Genomic DNA, 26,615 nt, shown 5'->3' on the forward strand with positions numbered 1-26,615 from the left:
GGAACTTGTTTTGCAGAAACCCAGGTGAACTTCACTCTTTTGCAAAAGGGAAATAAATTCTTTGTTTTCCTGATTGTCTCATTGCCATTAGCTTCATTGGTATGATTAGCCTTCTTGGAAGCGTCTTCCAGAGGGAATTCTATAGAGATGAAATACAAAGAACTGCTTTAAAACTATAAATCATAACGTGCATCCAAATGATCAGTGCAATGTCCACAGGTGATTTGCAGACTAATTTACCGTAAGTGCACACACAATCATGGTAACTACATGTGCAATTTTGTTATGCTAGATTTGTGAATTTTTTCATGTGTGCAATGCTAAAAATTTGGACCTAAATATCCAACTTGTCAGAAAACAGGGAAACAAGTGGGAACTGTGAAAATGCTTGTGGATTTTTTATTTTTTTATTTATTTTCATTGAAATTTTCCAACGAGGTCTAACAACCAGTAAGGAAAACCAGTCAATTTGTCAAATATATTATCAACAGGCCCTGATATATAAATCAAATTTAGCTCTGATCAGCACTTTTATTTCAAAATAATGCAAATGTAAATTTCTAGTCTATAATTATAAATTGTCATAACAATTACTTGGAGTGCATCATAAAATGGGTTCCTTCTTCTTACTGAGCTCCGGTTTTGGGGATGTGTGAGTCATCATCTGTTCCACATTTCCTACAGCCAACAATGGGAACTGAGAGTGATCTCTGTGTAAACTGGAGACAACCAAACACTTACATTTAGTTTCAATTTCATTGTAAATTTACTGTAAGGATTTTTTTAACCATTAGCAAGATCTTAATGTATCCAGGTTCACAAACTGAGAGTAGCACTTGATTGGCCAAGCTAATGCATATGTTGGGCATCTGGATTCTGATCCAATATCCATTAAAGATAGGGCATGTCTTTCCATCAACTTCAATGGGCAATGGGTTGGGGTTCCTGATGAGCATATTTTGCAGAAGCCATCAGTGCTATCAGGGCTGGCTCCAGGCACCAGCTTATCAAGCAGGTGCTTGGGGCGGCAACTTGGGAGTGGGGCGGCACTTTCAGGGATTCAGCAGCAATTTGACGGAGGGTCCCTCACTCCCGCTCGGAGCGAAGGACCTCCCGCTGAATTGCCGCAGATCGCAATGGCGGCTTTTTTTTTTTTTTTGGCTGCTTAGGGCGGCAAAACCCCTGGAGCCGACCCTGAGTGCTATTAAACAGCATGAAATGAGAGCAACATATTACACTAGGATATGGTCAGAGAAACCAGAAGTAATATAGGGCTTCTTGTACCATGCAGGACAGAGGAATGATGTGGCTGGTATGCTTCCAGCTACTCTGGAAGGGGAGCTTCATTGCTTTCTCATTTCACTGGATAACCTGAATAAGACCTAACATTATACGCATTTATTTCAATGCAAATCCATTTCAATGCATGGACCCTACCCATTCCAATCCAATACATGCATCAGCTTGGTCAAACACAAAGCCACAATATGAACATATTTCTAGAAGTAAATCTTCTTTTGGTGGTAAAATCCTTCTCTGGTGTCTTTGCTTTATTCACTTCAGATTCGTAATCCCCCTTCCTCCTACCTCATCCCCAAGCAGAAAGGTTTGTTCCTTGGGTTTTAACCTTGTGTAGTATCATTCATGTAAAAAGAATGTCACTCACTTTAGTCCCAAGTTACCTACATTTCATACTTCCACTACCTATATATTTATTTCTGTTGTTGAAAGTTACTTATATCATAGTTATTTTCACTGAAGAATTGAGTCCCACAGTTAAGTTTCCTGCATGATTAATTTTTGTGTGTCCCTCCTTTGGGGTCTTTGTGACACATCAGGCCTTTGGCAGGGTGAGAGGGATAGATATCACTTATTCAAGATCCTTCAAAGGTTTTTGTGTGTCTCTCCTTTGGGATCTTTGTGACACATCAGGCCTTTGGCAGGGTGAGGTATAGATATCACTTATTCAAGATCCTTCAAATGTTTTATCAAGATCCTCCAAGGAAAAGAACATCAAAATGGCCATAGTGGGTCAGACCAATAGTCCATCTATCCCAGTATCCTGTCTTCTGACAGTAACCAGTGCCAGATGCTTTAGAGGTAACAGGGCAATTAACTATTCTTCATCCCCTGTCGTCTAGTCCTAATTTCTGGCAAACAGAAGTTTAGGGACACACAGAGCATGGGGTTGTGTCCCCGACCATCTAGTATAGTAGCCACTGATGGACATATCCTCCACTGCAGCTGTGTTACTATAGCTCTTCAGTGTAGACAGTATCTCCACGGAATGGAGGGGTTCTCCCATTGGCATAGCTACTCCACCTCCCCGAGAGGTGGTAGCTAGGTCAACAGAAGAATTCATCCATTGACCTAGCACTGTCTACACTGGGAGTTAGGTCAGCATACCTACGTCTCTCAGGGATATGTATTTTTCAGTCTTCTGAGAGATGTAGCTATGTCAATGTAAGTTCCCATTGCAGACCAGTCTTAATTGTTTTTGAAACAAGTTATATTTTTGGCCTTCAGAACATCCCCTCGCAATGAGTTGCACAGTTTGACTGTGCGTTGCATGAAGAGATACTTCCTTATGTTTGTTTTAAACCTGGTGCCTATTAATTCATTGGGTGACCCCTCATTCTTGTGTTATGTGAAGGGGTACATAACACTTCCCTATTCACTTTCTCCACACCATTCATGATTTTATACACTTCTATTATCACCTCTCTTAGTCGTCTTTTTTCCCTTAGTCCCAGTCTTTTTAATCTCTCCTCATAAGGAAGCTGTTCCATGCCCCTAATAATTTCTGTTGCCCTTCTCTGTACTTTTTCCAGTTCTAATATATCTTTTTTTAGAAAAAAATAAAAAGGAAGAAGAAGAATAAAAATGAGAAGTAGAGTCCTGGTATTTCTAAAGTAAAAACATCAATGTAAAAAAAAACTGAGTTAAACAAACCAGAACAAAACCCTGACAGAGAAAAGCAAAATCATATTATTTAGTTGTTTAACACTATGTAAAACACTCTTAAAATTTTGGTGTCTTAGTCACACAAGAATAATTTTAATAAGGATAGAAAATGGTACAAGTCCATTCTAATGAAAATGACCATCATAACAGTTGAAAATGGTGAAGTTACAACCAGTACTGACTATTCCTGCTTTGGTTTGGTTTTGTCAGATTTTTTAACTAGTTGTTATTTTTTTCCTGCTGTGGCCTTACTTGTTCAAAACTCTCATCGGAATAAGGGGTCTGCAGGATTTGACCCAGCTATCTATATTCTGACGTAGCTTGTTTATTCCTTCTACAAGGGTTTGCACATGACTAGATAAGGCAGAAGGTATGCAATAGGGTTAAAAAAGGTAATAGGTTTTGTCTTTGAACAACATGGAACAGTAAAGTAAGTCTAATCTTTTTAGCATCTAAATTGTATTCTAAGTATTTAAGTTGTCTTTTTTCCTCTTCTTTGGATAATGACAGTATATTTGCATCAGATGCATAAAAATACATCTTGAACAGCTTTAAAAATGGCTTTTTTTAATCTGCTTGGCTCTTGGTTTCTATCCTGCACCACTGCCATTCCCCCTGAAAAACAAACCAGTTAGCCAGGCTTCCATGAAGATGTGGTGGAGTCAAGACCATCTCTGAAATCAGGGGATAAATCTGGTCCATGGTTGGTACTGAATCTGTTACCTCAGGTTCTTTCAACCCAAAGCTCTTGGTAACTTTTATTCCATGCAAGGTGGTGTCAGGAAATAAATCAGGGGAGACACGGCCGTGCGACCGATAGATGGCTGGCACAAACAGGACAATACAAGAGTGCTTTCACTTTACTTAGTCTCAAGCACACACATCTGCAACAGGTTAGTAAAACACCCCCAACCCTTGATAATTACCAAAGCTGAGTGTGGCTCTTGAGTGGCACAGCGGCAGCCCGTCTGCCACTGGGGACTGCAAGATGTATCCAGAAGGAGAGTTCCGAAGAGTCCAACTACCTCAATTTTCCCTCCCTTATTTATACATTAGTAATAGAATGTCATGTTCCTTAAAGAAAACTTGTTAAGTAAGCAGTTTCAGTGGTCAAGCAGGAGGTTCCTTCTGATTATTGATTAGCCAGGTGTGGGTTTTTCCAGAGTTTGTAGCCTTGAGACCCCAATAGACATTCCTGGGGCACATCCTGCTCTTCTAAAATGCATGTATCAGCAACTTCAACACAATTCTTATCAGGAAGGACACGGGGTCAAGCTGTCCTTTCGGTGGCACCCAAAAACCCCTCCCCTCCTTCCTTGGTTAAGCTAAGCCTGCTGACTTGGCTGCTTTTAGCAATAAGCCATAGTGGTTTCAGGCACTTTACTGGTTTGCTGACATCTCCCCGTACAAGCCCACTATATCTATTTCACAATAATTTCAAGGAGACATATGGCTAAAGGCAGAATAATTAAATTATGGGTGATATTAGAGATGGCTAACCCCAGAGGTCCACCACGGGCTCCCAAAATGTAACTTGCGGAACTGTCTTCAAGGTCAAACAATGGCCGGTAGCTTTCATGATGGGACTTAAGAAGAATGAGAGATTCCTTTGCATGTTTTAAGGTCCCAATCTCGAGGCCTCTCTTTGCCTAGGAGTCCCACTGAAGTCAAAAGGGAGACTAAGCTGCCAGTAGATTTTGAGGCCCTAACTGTTTGAACTTCATCTATAACTTACCTTGTGCCAGTGGAAAAGTCTGTATTGTGAAGTGAGTTAGCATGTTAAAATGCAGCAATACTGGGTGCTAGTAATAGACACTACCTTTGTGTCAGAAATTAAGTAGACAACATTGAAATTTGGGGAAATGTTGGGTGGTGTTGGCAGGTAGCATTAGAAGGAAGCTTAAATAGCTTATTCTGTTGGCTATCTCAGACCTATCATGCACAAATAGCTATTTAAGTGTTAATAAAACATATTATTTGATGTGCTTTAAGACACTGTGCATTGGGTACTTTATTTAGATCTGTTCAGAGATCTATTGTAATATATGGGTTTGGTGTGTGTGTGAGTGAGTGTGGGATTTTACCCATCAGTGGATGCCCCACAAACAGGATAAGCTACCTATTTCTGCTATCTGCTGAGCGAGATCTTCTTTCCCATGCAGCAGAAACCTTTGCTTTTTGACTAAAAGGACCAGGTCTCAGTTCTAATCTCAGCATGTGTGTGGCTTATTTAATAATTGCATCTATCATCTGGAGCACATGGATTCATTATACCATCATGTTCTGATTTTGGCATGGAGGTGGTTATTTGATTGTTAGGCTAAACCTCAAGCCCCCTCCTCCTCCCAACTAAGTGTGTCTTGATCTGGAGAACGAAGTGTGGCTGTAGTTACTGACAGGAATTGCCAGGCATTCAGCTGTATCTAGATAACTGTATTTCTGTCCATAATTAGACTGTCGGACTTTTTTTCCTTCTGTTTTTGGCAGTGTCAGGTTGTTAAATCACGCACAAACAAATTCGGTAAGGCACCCTTCTTACCACTCAGGTATGACCAAGTTTGGCTTCTGGAATCATTCTGTAAAGCTTTTAGCATTGATTGGCATCTTACATGAACCAAAAGCAACAGAGTCTCCTTCCTCATTCCTTGAGGGAAACACGTTTACTTCGCCAAAGCCGAAGTGATCAGCTCTAGTAGGATATGTCAATTAGGGGTGGACACTGGACAGCACCATAGGATATCATTTCCAAAGTAACCCCTACACTGCTAGAAGTAATTAGGTCTAATTGAGGTATTAAGCAACCATTCAGACAAATGGTGTCTTTGTTTTAAAAAGCGCTCTCAACATAGGGAAAGGAAACTCAGAAGAACATAATTATGCAGCCACTGTGGACTTACTTTTGGGATAAACTTGGCATTTCCTTTCCAAGGGTTCATCTGATACTTAATACAAGTGTCTCTGATTAAATATACCCACCTTCACTGTCACATCTCCACATTCCCCTCCCCCGCACCCCCCACTTGTGGCATCACAGTAAGGAAATAAAAATTGCAGTAATGTAAAAAAAATCAGATATATTGACATCAATGCATGAAATGGAAAGAAAGATGCTGTAGAAACCTTGGTCTGTAGTATTACTAATCTTGAACTATTAGTGATAACAGCAGGTGATGCTGTGATGTTGCTATGTTCTAGGGCAGTACACAACTTACAGCATATGATTGTGATAGGCATTTTAACAGAATATGTATGTAATACAACATCATATTAATGGCATGATTCTAAAGGCTGTATCAGGATTATGACACCATGAAATGACCTTCTGAAGCTGAAACTTAGCATACAGTTTCATAATTCAGTATGGATGCTTTGCCAACCACCTCCCAGCTTCCACCCTAACATGTAGGCTTTGATTCTGCAAGTCCTTGCATGTTGCATTGCAGGACGTGTGAGATTCGTAGGCTCTAGTACAAGTCTGAGTAATGGCTATGTATGGGCACAAACCAATCAAAACATTAGGCAAAGTAACCCTTTGTACTGAGCCCCTTATGCGTCCATTCCTTTATTCTCAAGAGCAAATGGTTTTTAAAGGGTGGGGGCACTAGCAAAGAACGGGTGTGTCTAAGACATAAGTTTAAGAGTACACATGAGAAATGTAGCTATATACCCCCTGCTACTGGGCAGGTGTAGGTTGGCACCCATGCAGGAAAGTTCTTGTTCATACAGGCTCAGGTCCGCTCCAATGCTCAGCATCTTGATGATCCCTTTTTACCTTGCACTTACAATACCCTGTGCTATGGTGGATCAGCTCTTCCTGAAGAAAGTAGGAACATTTTATTTTATAATTTTAGTATAGCGGAAAACAGGTCTGATTGGCTTCTGCTGCGTTTTTATTTCTATTTAAGTGTGTTAGCTAAAGCACAACAATAGCATTTATGGGCACTGATTCATCTGTGTCTTTTTTTCCTGTTTTTTTAGGCATTTTTAATATGACTCAGTAACTAATGTTGAAAGAGCAGTTACGAGGCAGGCATATTAGCTACTTTTATTAAAACAACATTTTAACAAATCCAGAGTTCCGTTCTGCTGACGTGGATAAGGAAATATGGGTTTTCCATAGTTACATTAGGAACAATCCAATCGGGTGGCTGCTAACACATCTTGATCACATCAGGATTTATTAATTGTGACTAAAATATGTTCCTAGTGTAACTGTGGGAGAAAACTATTGTGTTCCTTATACAGTTACTCTAAAGCCCAGTCTGTTCCTCAATTCTGTGAGTGACACTTGAATAACACTTTCTATGGAAGAAAAATGGAATTCATAAGCCAGAAAGTTCAGATTTACTCTGATCATCCTATGTCCCCATGTTACAGTTCAGATCTAGCTTATAAAGAGTGTGCAAAGCTGCTAAGTTCAAAGTAAGAACCACACCCCAATTTCCTGAAGATTCAAAGTTCGGATCTGGTGCTCTGTTTGGTCCTGTCTCCTGTTGGAAATATCCTGAGCACCCAGAGGTAGTGACAGAAGAAAAAGGGGTGATGTCCCAGGGAGCTCCAGTGGGAAGGAAAGAAACGGAGACAGTTGGCAGTCCGCCCTTAGAGCAATGGCAACATCCCAGAGAGGTGGAACTGACCCCCGGCAGTAAAGAGGGACTTTACTCTGAATCCTTACAGTCTCTTTGTGCTAAGAAAGTAATGAGCTTTCTTTAGGGCCAGACTCTGAGCATTCCATATATGGACGTGCAAAGAGATGAGGCAAGAGGAGTATCCTGCACTCCCACACAAGCGTCAGGCTCAATGCAGTGCACGCACTCTCCGGAGCATGGGGACTGCGGGGATAGCAAGACACCCCAAAATGGGGTAGAGTGAGGTGAAGGATGGCAGTTACCCTGCTGCATTGGCCTGACAGATAGCTGGAAGCAAATGAAATGGAGATCCCTAGGGCTAAACTTGCCCCACGTTACACAGTAGGCCAATGGAAGTGTGAGAAATAGAACTCTGGACTTCTGGTCCTATTGTTTATTCCTTCTGCCACCATGACTCCCAGGCATACCACTCATGTATTCTGCCTTCAATGTGCATCCATATATCTGTGTGTTCATGTGTCTATTTGAGATAAGCCTGAACTGAAAACTGGATTCACACACCCATGAACTTTGGAAAAGTTAAGCTTCTTATTTCTTGCCTTGGGCACCTGGCCATATGACAGAGGGGATAATAGTCTACTACTACTCTCACATAGCAGGTGTTCTTTAGTTCAAGTAGTAAACTTCCATTTTGATGCTGAAGAGTTCAGGCTCAAACCTCACTGATGCCCCATAGTGGGGTTTGTTACAAATGCGTATGTGAGGATATGTCAGATCCCGCGAGAAATGTGTATCAGTGACCAAAAAAGGGGATTTATTTTGCAAGAGGTTGCACAAAAGTTTTTAGTTTTTTATTCCCATGGGTTCATGCACTTTAAGTTTCACTTCAAGTTCTTGGTGTGAATGAAGATAAAACAGAAAGCAAAACCCATTTGAAACTGCTGAGCTTCAGCTTCTTTGCACTGAACCTGTAAATCAGCATAATAATATTTCCCTTCTTCCATGTTTTGTAAGTTTTTCAGGGCAGGGGCAGTCTCTTCCTGTGTATTTTTACAGCAACAACCACAATGGGTCCCTGATTTTGGTTGATGCCTCAAAGGGCTACTATAATATACATAGTAATAAGTGTCTATGTCAGCTAGAAAGAAAGCCTGATTCTACATGGTACTACTGAGTTCCCCAATATTCATTGTTTTCCTCACCTCATAAGAGACATGGTGCAACTTGCAGGATTGGGCCCACATAGATATGTCATGTGTGTTTGTATGTGTGTGTGTGTGTGAGAGAGAGAGAGAGAAAGAGAGAGAGAGCTCGCAAATGGCATAAAATGTCATTCCATGCACAGGCTGGCAGCATCATCTTTTCCTGGGTGTGGAAGGGACAATTGAAATGACTAAACTGGATTATTAATAATCTAGTTTGGAGCAGTTTAAAGTCTTTCACATGGAGGCTGAAACATCTTGAGTTTTTCTAAGAAGAAGAATGTATTTTGAGCAGAAAAAAAACCCTTCATCTTCTGCTGATGTGGCCTTGGCAAACGACTGAACTGACAAGGCTGGGTATTTGTATAACAAGCTGTGCTAAGTATTTTTTTTTGGCCTAATGTTTAGAAACACACAGAGGGGGAAAAATTAATAAATATGGAAATCAAATGTAAAAACTTCTTGCACTTGCAACTGGCTTCCCAGAGGGAATTCTTCTCTGTGTTCTCTGCTCTTCTTCCGCTCAGCAAAATGACTGCCAGTCATTAAGTGAAGCTGTAAGGAGCTCACTGTACAGTAATTGAACACCAATGGGCCCTCCATCATTTGCATTTCCCATTTTTTGATTGGCAGCTGTACATGAAATGCCATATCAGTTGAAAGTATGTTGTGAGCTGGCACTAATGATCCGGTGGCTCCGGGGAAACCTGCCATATTGTAATTTGGCTATCAGGCATGAAAGAAATAATTCTAAGTGCCAGCAATGTGAAGCTGAATAAATGTTTCAGTGCTGCAGGTTGCCAAGGGTGACACTTCTGATTTAGTATAAACGAATGCCCTGTTGCCTTTGGGGTTGGGGGAGTTCGCATTGTATCTGAGATGTGTGTATAAAACATTAGTATTAGAAAATGGCTTTAGCGCAGGATGGGAAACATAGGCCTGGTCCCACAAGGCGACGGAATGTTTACAACTAATGACTGGATGAAAGGATTTTTCTACCTACTGTAATGACAGGCAAAATAGGATTTGCTTTCCCTGAGATGGAGAATAATGGCTATGTTAACTCTGCCTTTCCTTTTTCTTTTTCTCTCTAAATGAAATGCTCTTTTGTAAAGAAAATCACATCTGTTTTCTTTTATGTAGGGGAGCAGAAGGGGAAGAATTTAACTCCTTGGCGTTTAGGGGGGTAGGGGATTTTAGTAGATGGCCAGTTGGGGCAACCCTGTTATCAAAAACTCCTTATCATAAATCATGGCATTTAGGGCCCTGAGAAGATTGTGTATTCTTTTATTCCTAGTTACTATTAAAAGGGGCGTGAGAGAAGAAAGAGAGGAATCCAAATGCCTGAAAACATACATTCAGGAGGTTTTTACTTTAGTATTTCAGTTCCTGCACATTAGTATTTCACAAAAGGTATGTATTACTCTACAGATATGTAAAAATTGGAAGACAAAGTTTAAGAGGCACCTCTTTTATTCCCTATGTTCCCCATTGTTGCCCTTTTAAATTTTGCTTGGAAATTTGAACCCAGATTTTCATAGCTGTGCATGTACAACTGAGTATGCAGATAGATTTATCCATGCAGCTACTGTGACCGTATGCACAACTGCAGTAATTGTGAAGGGAAACAGCTAATTAATTGGATCAGCACACAGAGTTATGCTAATTGTGTGTATGCTTGTGATAACTCTTAATGGAGTGATGAAAATTTGATGCACATTTTTTTAATTCTTTTCAGATAATAGGATTCTAGAAATATTTTAAAGGAAAATATATAAAGGCATGTAAACAATCTGAACCTCTTTTATTTCCATTCTATTCCACAAATATTGTGGGTTCTTAATTTTGTTCTCCAGCTCCTCTGTTCCTCCCGAAATGGAAATAATTCCTAATTTGGATGTATTTCATTACTCTACTGTAATTTTAAAAGGGTATCTGAAAACCTGGCTGGCCGTGGTAACCTAGCAATGATGGGAAAAATTAGTGTATATCTCAAAGATTCAGCCAAGAAGTAGCAAGTGAAAAGAAAGATATGAAATTAGATAGATCGGCTTGTCAGTGGTTTGTCAGCTGGTGTGCTGAGACCACTACCTATCATGCTGATCAGCAACTTCTCATTGTTTTCTTGTACTCCCCCGTCTGGCTTATTTTATACTTAGAGTGAGATCTCTTTGTTCTGTGTTTGTACAGTGCCTAGCACAGTGGGGTCCTGGTCCATGACTATGGCTTCTAGGTGCCATGCTAATAGAAATAATAATGATGATAATAATTAATAATAATAATAATAATCATTAATAGATCATGCACTTTCGATTCTGAATATAACCCTTGGATAGTAGCAAAAACTGGCAATGGCTTTAGGGATCTGCTCAAATTACTTGCACATTGTAAAGCCCTGTGTGAAGTGCTGAGTATCCTGTATTCCCACAGTCATAAATGGGAATTGAAGGCATTCAGCACCTTGCAGGTAGGGTGACCAGATGTCCCGATTTTATAGGGACTGTCCAGATTTTTGGGTGTTTTTCTTATATAGGCTCATATTACTCCCCACCCCCTGTCCCGATTTTTCACATTTGCTGTCTGGTCACCCTGCTTGCAGGATCGGGGGCCTAATGCTGCATTGTTGCTTCCACTGTTGCTGTGGGGCCCCATGATAAGAAGCCAGGTGTAATTTGCAGTCACCAGGGATGTAGCAGGGAAAGTGACAAATTAGAAGCACACAATACATTCCAATGGATGAACTACCTTGAAAAGAATGTACATCAGTCTGAAATGTATGAGGGTAAAATATCAGAGCTGACAGTCTGTTATCACAGATCTGATCTAGCCTCAAATTTTGGATCTGGAGTTTGAACAGCTGAAAAAGATAGGCAGAGGAGAGGTAAAGGGTTGGTTTCAGGGATTTGATTTGACCTCTGGTTATTTTCAAAATGTGGATCTGGAACTGGCTTAAGATTCTAGTCAATTGCATCTCTATAATATGCCATTTGCAATGTCTGTTCAGACATAAGTATTATCCTTATTATGGTTTATGCCACCCCACATCTTTTAAGTCCACAAGAAGTGGTATAAAGCAGAGATACTCAGACCTATGTGTACATATGGCCTTCATACAACAGTAACAAGTTACTATCAATTACAAGAAGTTTCTTTTGTCATTTGATACCATGAACCAGAATTTCTTGATAAGACTCCCAGTGTGTTGCACCACAACTGCAATGCCAATGGGACTTTCAGAATCACATTCTGCCTTCAAGTTTGGTCTCACGGGGATAATCGCCTGGAAACAAACAGCCTGCTTTGCAGGGGGTATCTCATGTGCAACTCAGTGGAGATGTCCCCGTTACTTTGGCATGCCCTTTCCCTGACGAGAGGAAGGAAATACATTTATATGTATTAATATGTATTCATAAATACATTTCGTGGGTTTTAGCCCACGAAAGCTTATGCTCAAATAAATTTGTTAGTCTCTAAGGTGCCACAAGGACTCCTCATTGTTTTTATTCATAAGAGTGGAAGTTTTCTATAAAACGAGCATGTTTTTGATAGTCTCCTCTTGATAAAAAATAACTTTTTTCTAAGACAAAGCTGAATCCAGGCAGCTTAGGTTTCTGTGGCACCTATTCAAACTCTCTGCATTACATAATCATTCAGCAATGGTCCAGAGCTTTGCAAAGTAATCAATATATGAGTATTATCATTTACTATTATAAATATAATGTATGTTATATATTTCTCATTGTAACACATCAACTACATCCCTTTATTCAGCTAGGGACAAATCCATCTCACTTTACTAACGTGAATAACACTGAAGCAAGGACTATTTGAGTAATTGAAAGCACAATTTAGCTCTTAAAAGTTATTGATAAGATATATATACATAGGACTGAAATGAGAAAATACAGAGGATGATATAGTATATCGAGGAAATGAGAAAATTGGGGAAAGAATTATTGTATAGAAAAAAATTCCATGTAATAAAACTAATACATTGTGCCATAGTGATCTTTTAATTATATAAAAGGGATAACTTTATAGACACTCTCTAATTGATCAGTAGTGCATACATGACTAATTCCTAATCTGAACATGTATTTACCACAATTATGCTCCAGTGAATGTATGAGCAAATGGCCAGTTAGCTATCATCTGTGTTTGCATATCCACTGTGTTTGCACCGGCAATCACAGAAATTGACCAGGCAAAGTAGATGTGCAAATCCATGTGAAATTCTGAAAATATGGGCCTACATCAGAAGTAATAACAAATGTGGGAAGGTGGAATACATATGCATAATATAGTACTTTAACCTAATAACATGACCACTTGCAAGCTTTAGCATAACACCGAAAATTGCTAATGGAGCACTGTGCAGATATTCATGATACAAGCAGTCAGGAATCATGCATAATGGAACAGTGCAACTGCTAACAGCAGATTCACACAAGATAATTTAAACTTGTTTGTATGGAAATGAAGAACTGATCTTTGAAGTGGTCCTTAATGAGATTCTGCTTGATCCTCACTGTATCTGGAGAGAGTGTTCCCTTTTCCTTTTGTATCCAGCTCATGTTTGTGGGGTGCAGAAACAGGACTCATTTAAATTATGAATGCCTATTTGCATCTACACAGTATTAGGTGAGAACTAGGTGTTACCAATATCTCATGAGTGTTTGTGAAATCAACTTACACATGTACACAGACCACTCCTACATAGTGTATGTTATTTAGCTTCCTAATTTGTAAACATAACAGAGTCTGTAAAATATTTTGTGTGTGTGTGTGTGTGTGTGTGTGTGTGTGTGTGTGTGTGTGTGTGTGTGTGTGTGTACACAAAACCAGGAAAAGTAATAACATCTCTCATGTGTTCTGGTATAGTGCAAAAAATAAGTCTTTGTTTTTCTTTATGGGAACTCCCATTTCCACTTGATGCATTGCATTTCTGAGCACTGCAAAATATTCTTGAGATGGCTTAAAGGTATGTTGTCACTACTATAAAATGATGTATCCTATATGAGTATTGGAAAGCAGACATAATACTGATTCACTATGAAATAGCTCTAGCTACCACCAAGCTCTGAACAGACTTCCATCATAAAATACTGCTGAATCATTAGCAATATCTGGTAAAAAGTCTATCTGGTAAACAAGGTCTTGTTTTTTGTTTTTGTTTTTGTTTTGTTTTGTTTTGTTTTGAGGGACAGAGGGGAAGCATCTAGGGTTTGTTTGTTATTTAAGCTCATTTCCAGGAGGGGCAACACAATTTCTGTTTCCTTACAGGTTCCCTATGTACGTCTGTCTTCTGGTTCTATCATCAGCCAAACCAACTGAATGTCTTAATATAGCAATAAACCTCAGTCCAGCTTGTACACTTATTTTTCAGACTGGAGTTTGAAAAACATACTCTTTTCTGGAACGGGGTCATGAGGGGAAAGAGTCTAGTTTACTGTGAATCATTGGTTGGAGTTCATATAAGGCCACTATAAACTAATACTACTTAGTTAGCTGGCTCCATAAAAAGCACAGTGGAAGCCTTTCTGAATTTCAGAACTGAATGAGATAAATTTAGCATTGGTGTTTTTAATAGCTTATTCGCAGCTAACGGTAGAGGTCCCATTGGAAGGCTTTCCACCTTTCTTACATCATTTAAGAAGCCAGCATTTCTCAGCTCTCTCAATTTTAACTGCACCATTGGCATTCCCAGCTGCTGTAGAATCAAAATAGCCCATATCCTGTATACTTACCAAGATGCCTGTGACTGATAAACATGGATCTCACAGGACGAAATTACAATTAAGAACTTACACCTTTCAAAGATTGTTGAAAAGCCAAATCCTGAGAGGTGCTGAGCACCAGCAACTTTCATTAAAATGAATCCTCTCAACAGCTCCCCAAATTTGGACCATTGGCTTCAATAGGAGTTGTGGGGACTCAGCAGCAATCAGAATTCTCTCCTATCAATTGTGACACCGTAGCACACATAGCTATGTTTAGGTCTGGCACATTCTCATCAGCATGCCCTGCTGAAATAATAGAACCCCTTAGAGGTTTTTAACTCTTTTTTAATCCTAGAAGCATTTTGGTCCAGATTATAATTTCACTCATGTGCATCTCATGGATGTCCTACATATGAAATCAATCCAACCGATATTCCAATTACACACAAGACCATTTTTTAAATATTACCTATAATTATATTTAAATAATTTAAGGAAAGTAGATTAACCATTTTCTGTGAAATTAGATCAAAATAATCATGTGAAATTTTTTTTCTGAATATGCACATTGGTTTTTAGATGTTTACTTATACTCAATAAATATATGTTCTTATATACACACAAAACATTTTAATTAAATGTTCTAATTTCAGAATACTTTCAAACAATATAATTATCAATTGTTTCATAAAATTCTGGCTGTTTTACAATAACTATACTTAGGCCTGGTCTACACTAGGACTTTAATTGCTAGTGTGGATGCAAATCGAACTTAGTAGCTCCGGGAGCTATCCCACAGTGCACCACTCTGTTGACGCTCTGGACAGCAGTCCGAGCTTGGATTCTCTGACCTGCCACACAGGAAATGACCCAGGAAAATTTGAATTCATTTTCCTGTCTGGGCACTTTGAATCTGACGTCCTGGCTGGACATCCACCTGCAACGATGCAGAGCTCTCTAGCAGAGGAGTTCATGTTATCTGTGAATAGAAAGAGGGACCCAGCATAGACTGACTGGGAACTCTTCGATCTGATCGGTGTGCTCCAAACAGAAGGTCTCCAAAGCCATGAGAGACAGAGGATACAGGCGGGATGCAATGCAGCGCCGCGTGAAAATCAAGGACCCCAGACAAGGCTACCAAAAATCAAAGCACCACTGCCCCACCAGTGACCGTGGACTCTGACGATGGGACAGTGTGTGATGTTCGTGGACGGGAAGATGAGGAAGGGTTTGTGGAGGACAGCCAGGATCTATTCATCAATTAACCCGACCCTGAATCAGGGAAGGTGCTGTAACCATGTTAACTTTTATTCTTAATATAACAGGAATCTTAACTGTGTGAAAAGGAGGTCTCTCTAGATATGGGGATAGAACAGAAATCATCCTTAGCATCAGCAGGAGGTTCCTGGGGAGAGCTGCCTTATTGGGTGCTCGTGGTAGCACAGTTTTCAGGCTTTCATGAGGAACTCAGGGAGCACTGCCTCCCGAGCACGGCTGCATCGGGCCCTGCCTATCTCCTTCAGTTACCCTCCTCAGGGTGATCTCGCGAGACTCCTGCATCTAATTAGGTAAATACTGTAATTTTCGCCTGGTCCAAAGTATTTTTAAAAATCTACGGACAGACGGCATAGCACAGACTCACGTAACGGAAAGCCAAAGAATATAATGGACGCTCATGGACAGTTCCTGCTGTCTATTTGCATTCTTGGATGAGCTCCAAATGCTTCTAGGGTCAAACACAGTGTCTCACCCCACCCACCACCAGAAGTGAAAACAATCCTCTGTTGACTCTTTTACATGTCACCCTATCTTTACTGAATGCTGCAGATAGACGCGATGGTGCAGCACTCAACACCAACATCCTTGCTCCCCCCACGCTATGGATGGCTGATGGTACAAAAAGATGGAAATCTCATCATCAGCCTATTGGCACATGGGGCAGTGCAAAAGGGCTGGTAACCATGCCGACTAGTATCAGTAAGGTCGATCAAGGGCGCTGTGTCCTTTTTGATGGCTGATGGTACAATATGGCTGGTAACCGTCCTCATCATTGCAACAGGGGCTGAGCTCCATCAGCCCCACCCTTCATTGTAAATAAAAGATTCAATTGCCCCTGGACTAGCAGAGGGATGATGGGCTCCTTCATCCACACTCCTTAATGTCCTGCCTGGACTATCATTGCAGCTGGAGGCTTCCTTCCAGTCATTTCTCACTAACAAGTCAGTGTGTCTTATTCCTGCATTCTTTATTACTTCATCACACAAGTGGGGGGACAATGGTATGGTAGCCCAGGAAGGCTGGGGTAAGAACAGAATGAACAGGTGGTGTTGTTGCAGGAGCACCCCCTGTGAATAGCATACAGCTCATAATTTCTGCAGGATCGGACACAGAGCAGCTGTGCTCTCTGGTTCTATGATACAGTGGTTCTCTAGTACACTTGCCCATAATCTAGGCAGGACTGATTCTATTTTTAGATACCAAAAAGGAGGGATTGACTCAGGAGTCATTCCCCTGGCTGCTCGGCCAGGGGCACTTATGACAGCAGCAAATGGTGCAGTGCAAAAGGACAGGTAACCATGCCCATCTTATTACCAATTTATGGTATGGATGATGGTACAATATGGCTGGTAACCATCTCTGCTGTCATGCAAAAGCAAAAGCATGCTGCTGTGTAGCGCTGCTGGCCCACCTCTGTCAGCGGCATCTAGTACACATACGGTGACATACACAAAAGGCAAAACAGTGTCCATGGTTGCCACGCTATGGCGTATGCCAGGGCAATACTGGGAAAACGGGCTTGAAATGATTGTCTGCCGTTGCTTTCCCGGAGGAAGGAATGACTGGTGACATTTACCCAGAATCCAAATGATTTGTGCCCCAGCAGGCACAGGGTCTCAACCCAGAATTCACAGAGACAGCCTAGACTCAGTTAATTGTTAAATGTATCTTTGCAAGGAATTCCCTGTTTCCCATCTCACAGCTTCCACTGTCTCCAGACCTGCCACAGCATGAGGCTGGCAAAGATTAGGCGGAGAAAGAAAAGACAAGGGACAAGATGTTGGCTGCTACCTAGCAGAGGCGGACCAGCAGAGCCAGTGGAGGGAGACCGTCTCTCTGTGCCAGCGCTCACACAGCGAAGGAGGAGAGGTGGCGTGAGGAAGACAAGCAGGCGACTGAAACGCTGCTTGGACTAGTGAGGAGCAAAACGCCACGCTCAGGCGCCTTGTGGATGTTCTGCAGGACCGCAGGAGGACAGAGACACCCTGCAGTGTATCTGCAAAAATAATCAGGAGGAGAATACTGTCACTGCACCACAGCACAGTGCTCAAGTACCCAAAAGCTCTCATACCCTACATTTGCCAAGTCCTTCACTTCCAGACTCACAGTAGTCCCAATCCCAGTCCCATCCCCTACATGTCTACTTAATTAATAAAAATGCTTTGCTGTTAATTACTGTTTCCGTTATGTTTTTCAAAGAAGACTGTGTTTGAATGGGGACAGTCACCTTTCCCAGGGTACAGACACGGGACAGGATCAGCAGCGGTCACACACACAGTGCAGTCAGTAGGCACCCTGGTCGGTTTTGGAGGTGGTTTCCAGGATCTGTGTGGGCGGGAGATGTGACTTTGCAGTGGGGAGGGCGGTTACAGATCTTATACAGCGGTCCTTGTCCTGGACCGCTGAGTCACGCAGCTGAGGAATCTGTATCCGTCCTCCTCCACCACAAGGTCACATATCCGCACAGAATTCCATAAAGAGGGATGGCAGGCTCCGTTGAAAGAAGCATTGGAGCAGGAGCCTGTCATTCCTTGAGTTTAGAGGCGGACTTTACATCACCGCACACCCCCTTTACAGCACAGCCTGCGCCCCAGTTTCAACCCTTTTCACGTCATGAATAAAGAAACCTTTGTTAAGTAATAATGGGACATGTATTTTAAGAGGAGAGTCAACAGTAACTGGGTAAAGAAACAGGGGCAGGTTCAGCTTCTCTGTAAAGAAACTGAACAGTCACAGGTCACGCTGCTCGCTGCTCGCTGGTATTTGAAGAGTTCCTTGTCACTGTCCCAGGCGCCTGTATAGGGCTTCATGAGCAAGTGCATTAGCGGGCAGGCTGGGTCCCCGAGGATGACTATAGGCATCTGCACATCCACAACAGTTATTTCGTGGTCCGGGAAGAAACTACCTTCCTGCAGGCGTCTGAGCAGCCCACAGTTCCTGAAAACACACGCATCATGAACCTTGCCCCACACCACGTTGATGTTTGTAAACGCCCCTATGGTCCCCAGTGCTTGCAGCACCATTGAAAAGTAGCCCAATTTCTCAGCAGCTGACTGTGGAAGAGGTGGACGATAAAGTGCGAGGAGGCCATGCTTGCAGTGGTGTGGCGTCCGCGCTGTCACTGACCAGAAAAGTGCACGAACAGATTGCCCACAGGCGCTTTCAAGGAGGGAGGGAGGGAGGTTGTGATTGACGGTTCAATGACGACACTTACCCAAAACCACCCTCGACACATTTCTCCCCCCAGGAGGCATTGGGGGCTCTACCCAGCATTCCAATGGGCAGCGGGGACTGCGGAACTGTGGGATAGCTCCCACAGTGCACCGCTGAATGTGGACTCAGAAATTCGAATTAGTGTATTTAGTATGGATACACAAATTCGACTTCATAAGGTCGAATCCACAAATTCGAACTAAGTTGATTCGAAATAGTCTTGTAGTGTAGACAAGGCCTTAGTAACTTCTCATCTGCTTGTATTTACCATCTCCCAATGCCAGTAGCACTTTAGAAGGCTACATTTTTGGCCAGCCTCCTATTTTGCATGCCCACTTCTCGACTTGCAGTCCATTGTGTTTTCGAAGTTGCCTATGCAACTGTTATGCCTGTGAAAAAAGCTTCTTCTTCATGCACAAAACTACATTGATAAGTATTTAAATGCTCAAGTTGCACACAGTGAGCACCAATGTCAGTGGGAATTCATAACTCTTGACAGGATTAAGCCCATGAATTGTTGGCACATCCACCGGTGGGCACATAATATCAAAGGAAAAGGCTGAAAATTTAGCTCTCTCTATTTTTGTTTGCCTCATGCAAGTTTTCTTTACATGTATGGAAACTCTACCAATATCTATTTCCCATTGATACGTTCAGAATTTACACACAGTTCTTAGTGCTAAAAGGGATCCTGATGAGTTGTATTGAAGAAATATCTCTAACCACATAGATTAGACATCTTTCTGTACATGGTTATTTATTAGGGACATAGAACTGGAGGAGGCCTCCTGGAGAACTGAATCCAGTCACCTGCTATCACAGGCAACTCTGCCATACAACCCCATTCATAAATTTATGAGGCTCCATTGCGAAGCTAGTTTGGTTGTTGCCTCTGACGCTCTTATCTGAGGGATGTTCCAGAACCTCGCTCTTGATTACACTTCCCCAACTCCCCACTCCTTCTGCCTCAGGAATTCCCACTGAATTTTGCACAGTGATGGCAGCATCAAGCCTTTGTGAGAGAGTCGAAGCCAAATGATGATATTTAGTCACAGGTGTGGATAGAGGGTGTGGGGCCAAGACTCACCATAGGCCAGGGAAGGCATGTGCCTTGTTATTTGTGCTGAGTGGCCCATGGCACTGAGGGTCTGGGAAAGCTGCAACATCTGTATGATGGTGCAGCCTTCAGCACCCACTGAGGTTGTGTATTGAAGAGATGGGGGAATGGTCCCACGACGTCCCAACCTCATTTTTTCCCTTCCCCTGAGGCAGCAGTCAATATCTAGTGCCCTAGCTCTATTAAAACCAAGCTGTGAGATAAGCCTTCATATATCATAGGCCTATGGGATGATTATCTGTTAATTTTTGCCTCTGCCTATATATGAGGAATAAAACTTGTATGTTACATGGTAATTAATCTTTTAACTGCCCTGTAACTTCTAAATACAGTTACCAAATAATGTGCAGGAACATGTAATTAAGGGTCTGTTCTCCCCTATATACATGCAGATTTACCTGGATATTCTCATTGAGGCTAATGAGTATTTTATATATATAAATCCTCTCATAAAAAGGGGGAAAGAGAACACTTTGTATTTGTAACGTGTTGGTCATGTAATTACTGAGGGGTGACGTGCTTACGCATCTGCCCGTTAAAGCAGTAGGAATTGGAGCTGAAGAGCCTGTAAGGTCACTATTCTATTCCAGAGGTGTCAAGCCCATTCTCTGGCGAGGGCCAAATTACATTTTTAATTATGATCCATGGGCTGGTGCTACATAATTAGGGTCACATGCTAGCCTTGATTCACAGCAGCCGCCCACTGATGACATTGGGAGGTTTGCATAAAGGTAAAGGGCAGAACAAGACCCTATGAAGTAACTGAACTTCATGTTAGTAAAGCCTCTGCCACATTTGACATCAGTCAGTGGGAAAAAGAAATTATGCCCAGCACTTTTAGCATGGCAACTATCGCTTCCCCCCCTGTTTAATTGGCCATTTGCAAGCACAGTGGCAGCAGTTGCACACATAAAGGAGAAAGGCAGCTGCAGGAACAAGCATTTGCAGGTTTTAAGGCCCAGAATTTCCAAAGCTCTTTAGTATCTTGTGGGATGAAAGGGGCTATAGAACTCTAAATCCCCATACTCTTGTTAGTTGATTTAGTTTATATTTGGGAGCATCTCCTTTTCAGAAAGTTCTGAGTATTTGTCCTCTAAAAATCAGGCCCATTTGCAGCATCTTAAATTCACACTCAAATAACTGACGCAAGCAAAATCACTTCTTACATTTGTGTTTTGGGATTTCAGAACAGGCTTGAGGTAGCCACTTCTACAGCTTATCCAGAATGGAGAGCTTTATAAAAGTTCAGTTCCCAAACAGACTGGGGGTGGAGGGGTGGGGGTATATTGCACCATAAACATGGAGTAACACATGAAAATGGGTGTCAGTACAAAAATCTGTCATACTGCACAGCTCCTGATTGGAGCTTATGTCTTCTATTTGAACAGTCTGAACACAATTGACAAGAAGCTGTGGAGAACTGATGTTGCATGAACTTTTTGTTTTGTTTCCAACTGACAGCACTGGCTCTGCACTTCTCAGCCTGTGTTTGTCTGTTTTGCAAAGACGGTCACTTGCTACTTCCTTTCAAATTAGCTTGTGAAATGGTTGGGATAATTTAGGACTTGTACTGCCTGATCATTGGTACAGTTACAACAAATAAAACATTTTAATATGAGCAGTCGCTGCATGTTTACTGTATCATATTGCTGGGAGCTGAATGTGTGCCAAATGCTATAACAGAAGGGAGCATATGAACTCCAGAATGATGACACTAATAAGGAAATTACAAAAGGCCCAACAAATGGCATTTGTGTTAAATCAATAATGCTCTGTTTGGTTTTTTTTATTCTAATCTTTCTTCAAAAAAAAATTATCTTTCCAAACAGTTGGCAATTCCCATTCTTGTTCTTCTTCCTGAACATAATTAAAAACATGTTGTGGCGTCTACTTAAGACATCAACTTTCCCAAGCCTGTCTTGTCCACTGTGTTTTAAACAAAGACACTTGTTTTGGCATTGTGCCCTTAATTAATCATTTGGGGCTTTATTGCTGTGGAAAAAAATGTCTTTGTTTAATGATTCATCACAAGCCCAATTTCTGCAGAACTTAATCAACTACAGGACTAACTTTCTAATCAGCTTAAGTAAAAACAACAACAAAAAGGTTGAGGCATTTCTTTCGGTGTATCATGTTGATAAAGAAGTATTAGTTTATGAAGCACTGTTATCATGGACTATTTCTGATTTAAATCTATAGAGACTAGATTGATCAGTTACCTTTGGCGTTCAATAGAAGGAAATATGTTACTTATTGAAAAAACATGATCTTTGAAGTCCTCACTACAATCATTCACTGCCAGGTACCATGGAATTCAGTAGAGATTGAATGACAGAAGGCAGACCTTTTTGAAGAGTGACTCCAGACGTTGTAGATAAATTTGTAACTTTTAAAGTTCAATATGACAGAAAAATAATGAAAAACATTTGCTGTATATGGTTTTTGGAAGTGTAGAGATTATTTTTTACCACATTAGCTTTTTCCTAATTTATTTTTATTTCAGGATAATATAACATTCCTCCATTTTACTCTCTCTTGAAATCTCCTATAGGCAACTCTCAAACTTTTCTTTAGGAGTAGCTTTTTATGGTGAATCAATTTAAAATTATTGATTTTCAAGAGGACAATAGGGGGTTGAATTCTTCACTGTTGATTTCTTTATTCTGAATTAAAGATTAGAGTAAGACAGCCACAAAGGATCCTTTCCATAAAGGATCTCCTATATTGTCCTATGGTAAATATCTTCAGTTATACATATATATTACAGTAGCACTTAGTGGCCAAAAATCAAGATCAGGCTTCGATGTGCTAGGTGCTGTACAGACTCATCATAGGAGACAGTCCCTGCCCAGAAACTTTACAGTCTAAATAGGTGAGACAAACAAAGGATGGATAAAAGTAGTAGTCTCCCCATTTTACAGTCAGGGATCTGAGGCACAGAGAGATTAAGTGATTTGGTAGGGTCACCCACAAAGTCTGTAGCAGAATTGGGAGTAGAACGCAGGGGTGAAATCCTGTCCCTATTGAAGTCAGAAGCAATACTCCCATTGACTTCGAAGGTGCCAGGATTTCACCCCAGATCTCCTGAATCTCACTACTTCAGTACCTTAGCTACAAGACCATTCCTCTCGATATTAGGTTTTATAAGTACATTTATAAAAATAGTACAAAATTGCCCAATTTCCTATGACATTTGAAAATTATACGATGCAATAAATATAGTGAGTCATGCTATATTTAATATTTTATTTGTCACATATATTTCATAAATTGTAACGTACACATATGTATGTATATTTCATATAACCTTAGAATATTTATGATTATTTTTTTCATGTGGGCTTATGGACTATACTGGATTTATTTTTTGTAGTAGAATTGACTGTTCCCCATTAGGCATTAAAATATCTGAGTAAAGAGGAGAGTTTGATACAAATAATTAGACTCCCTGTTCTGTGATGAATTGCACAAGTCCCATTTACATCTCTTAAATCAGTCTCTTAGAGGCTGAAATTTACAAAAAGGTTTGCTCTGATGTTTATTTCTCTTCGGTCATCATTAAGTCTAGTGGATGGCACTATTGTAAAGGAGCTCTGCTGGTCCCTAGCATAGGCTACCAAAATATTCCAAAGCAATGGCAAGACTTTAACAACGAATACCAAATGTGGTATATATATAAAGGCTGACAATCTCAATTCTCCTCTCAGTATGTATGCACAACTCCCATTAAAACCAATGGTGAATTACTGGGCCATTTATGACCCCAAGCCCAGTAATTCACCATTGGCTTTAATGGGAGCTATGTATACATACTGAGGGAAGAACTGAGACTGGCAGACATTAACAATGAATATCAAGTGTGATCATTTGAATATTAGAAAGAATTTGCTTCCAATTCTGCTTTCTTGCTTTACACTATAATAGAAGGCTAAATATGGCCTGTGGTTGTGGTGTGCCAGGTTATCTGCCTAAATTCATTACAAGAACAATCCGCCATATGAACTGATCAAAAATGGGTTTGGGATTTTTATCACATCTATCGCCAGAATATCTGAATGCCACTACGAATCAATACTATTAAATCCCATTTGTTCCAAAATCCCATTCACCGTCTCCATTTTTCTTTAGGCCTCTTCTCACCACAGTGGGCAGCAAAAGCTTCACTAAAGTTTACTCCCTGAATCCTCACAATGCCAGCACTAGCCAGCAGTGGGATGGCAGCACTGTGCTGCTAGGTTGCTCAAACAGCTTCCTATTGTTTTTTCCTCCAGGGAAACCTACTTGAAAGCACTGGACGTGTTCTCTGGCCTGATCACCAGGGTTACCTTTCTTTGCTACTTAGCAGCTGCTAGTAGAAACTAGAGATTCTTCTCTGTTGGGCAAGGCTTATTTAGAATTCATTGTGGAGACTTGAGTGTGTGTGTGTGTGTGTGTGTATTTGATTAGCTGCTTAGTTTTAACATTTGTTTGCCGCCGATTATGTCCTAGTATATTCAGAGGCATTAAGCATCGAGATCCTCAGCCAAAGTCAATGTGTACTGTACATGTTCAGTAGCTCTAAAAATCAGGCCTGCAGTTTGTACGTCCAAAAATTAAGGCATACTGGACTAGTGTCTACTTTGGCCTAAGTGACTTTCCTAAGGCCGTAGAGGAAATAAAACTCAGGAGTTCCTGATCATGTGCTCAGACGATTAGGTCATGCCCAGCTCTCTATAAATGCATTTAAAACAGTTCCACATGCAAAAATCCTTTTAGTAATTGCAGCAAGAGAGAGAGGAACACGAGCCCACAGTGATGGATTCTGATTTTTCCTTCCCATTTGAATGATTTATAATTGTACAAGCAACACTGCATGGCTGTTGGGTAAGGCATGTTATTTATTTGGCACATACTGATGCTACATTTGTGTGGTATTTCATATACTTTGCAGGGCTTTACACTCTCAAATCTGTCCCTGCAGTTTCACTCCTTCCCAAGTTAAAGATTCTCTATCAGCTTAATGACAGCTTGAATCCATAGAGAGTAGGGTCCTCTTGCGCCCCATGGTGACCAACCCTCCAGCAAGTCTCTTGGCCTTCAGTGTGATGGGATCAACTTCAGATCTTTACCACTTTGGATCTCAGCACAGTGGCTCTGACACCCCATGTGAGGGCAAGGAGGAGAGTAATGTAGTTTAATGGACAAGTGCCTCATTTCTATCCCCGTTCATCCCTTCAAAGGTGACCTGATAGGTGCCCCTCTTTCTGGTACAGAGAGCAAGTACATTGCTTTCAAGCAAGGCCCAGCCATCTCTTCCACATAGTGGAACTGAACACAGCTTCTTTTCTTCCTGCTCAGCCCTCATGTTGTAGAGCTAGAAGGAGCCACACCCCAGAATCAACTACTCGGCCAACTTGGAAGAATGGGGCTTATTTCTGCAGAAGGAGGTCCAACAACCAAAGGGAGAGAGAGCAGGCGAGAGACTGGGAATCTCAGAGCGAGATGTTAGAAAGGGACTGGGGAGTGGCAATGGAAACAGAAAGGATGGCTCATCTTCTAGGAGATAATACTAAACTTTTGTTTTCCCACCAAAAGTGTATTTATAATTTACATTGCAGTAGTGCCCGGAAGCCCTAATCAATAGGGGGCACCAAGGTTACTCCTACGGAGCTTGCCGTGTAAGAATCTAAAGTTCGAATGAAAGCTTAGTAGAATCAGCTGGTATATGAGTTCATTTTTCTTTCCTTCCTACATTCCCTGTTTATCCCCAGGTTTCACTAGTGCTCCTTGTGCAGTCACTCCACTGTACCAATGCTGCTGTGAAGGAGAAAGGTTTGTTGCTAAGTGACACGACAGCAGCAAATTTCTACTTTCGTTTTCTACTCCCACCTTCCAAACACCTCCTTTAAAGAGAGTCCTGCTGTTGAAATCATCCCTTCTCTTGGTCGCCAGCATTTTTCACTGAGGTCTAATAGACATCCAGATAACCCCCATGCTTAGAGGATAGATGCCTCAGGGAACTCGTCATGGACTACACTGCCTGCTGTTACAAGTTCAAATCCATTTTAAGGTGGGAGTTACCAAAGCTTGTTACCATCCAATGGTGGTTTGGAGGCCTTTGTAAAATGGCTTTGACGATCTGAATATAGTGGACGAGTATCCCCTTCACTGATAGGCCTTAGCAAAAGAAACCAGACTGAATGGGCTGCAGAGACTGAGCTACCCTTTGATATTGAGGGGTGCTGCCCAAAGCAGGACTGAGACACACTGGCAAGGTCTGGATTGGAAAAACGACACTGCTGCTGTCTCTGTTTTCCATAGAATTCCCGTGGGTTGCCACATCAAGGAAAAATGGAAAAATAACAAAAAAGAACCCTCTGGTAATCTATACCCCCAGCTCTAGCCACTCTGCAATTTTAATATTGGTTTCTACTGAAGGTGTTGGTTGTATCCTCAAATACTTGTTGCATTTGACCTATTGTGTCAATGTAATAAAGTAGTTTAATAACAAAAACCTCTAAACAACTTAACTTGATTCTTTAGAGCTCAACTT

General features: G+C 41.2%; 1 protein-coding gene and 1 long non-coding RNA gene across 2 annotated transcripts in view; one reads left to right on the plus strand and one right to left on the minus strand.

The window, feature by feature from the left end:
- TSHZ2 (teashirt zinc finger homeobox 2) overlaps window positions 1–26,615 on the plus strand; it is a 259,899-nt gene that overhangs the window by 214,516 nt on the left and 18,768 nt on the right. The gene's annotated exons all lie outside the window — the stretch shown is intronic.
- The window catches only part of LOC120381311, a 51,000-nt gene continuing 24,981 nt past the window's right edge, over window positions 597–26,615 (minus strand). The window contains exon 3 of the long non-coding RNA XR_005588021.1: window positions 597–719. This is a non-coding gene — a long non-coding RNA (uncharacterized LOC120381311). The remainder of the gene's footprint in view (window positions 720–26,615) is intronic.

This window comes from Mauremys reevesii, linkage group 13 (assembly GCF_016161935.1).
Source record: "Mauremys reevesii isolate NIE-2019 linkage group 13, ASM1616193v1, whole genome shotgun sequence".
Taxonomy (NCBI): Eukaryota; Metazoa; Chordata; order Testudines; family Geoemydidae; genus Mauremys; species Mauremys reevesii.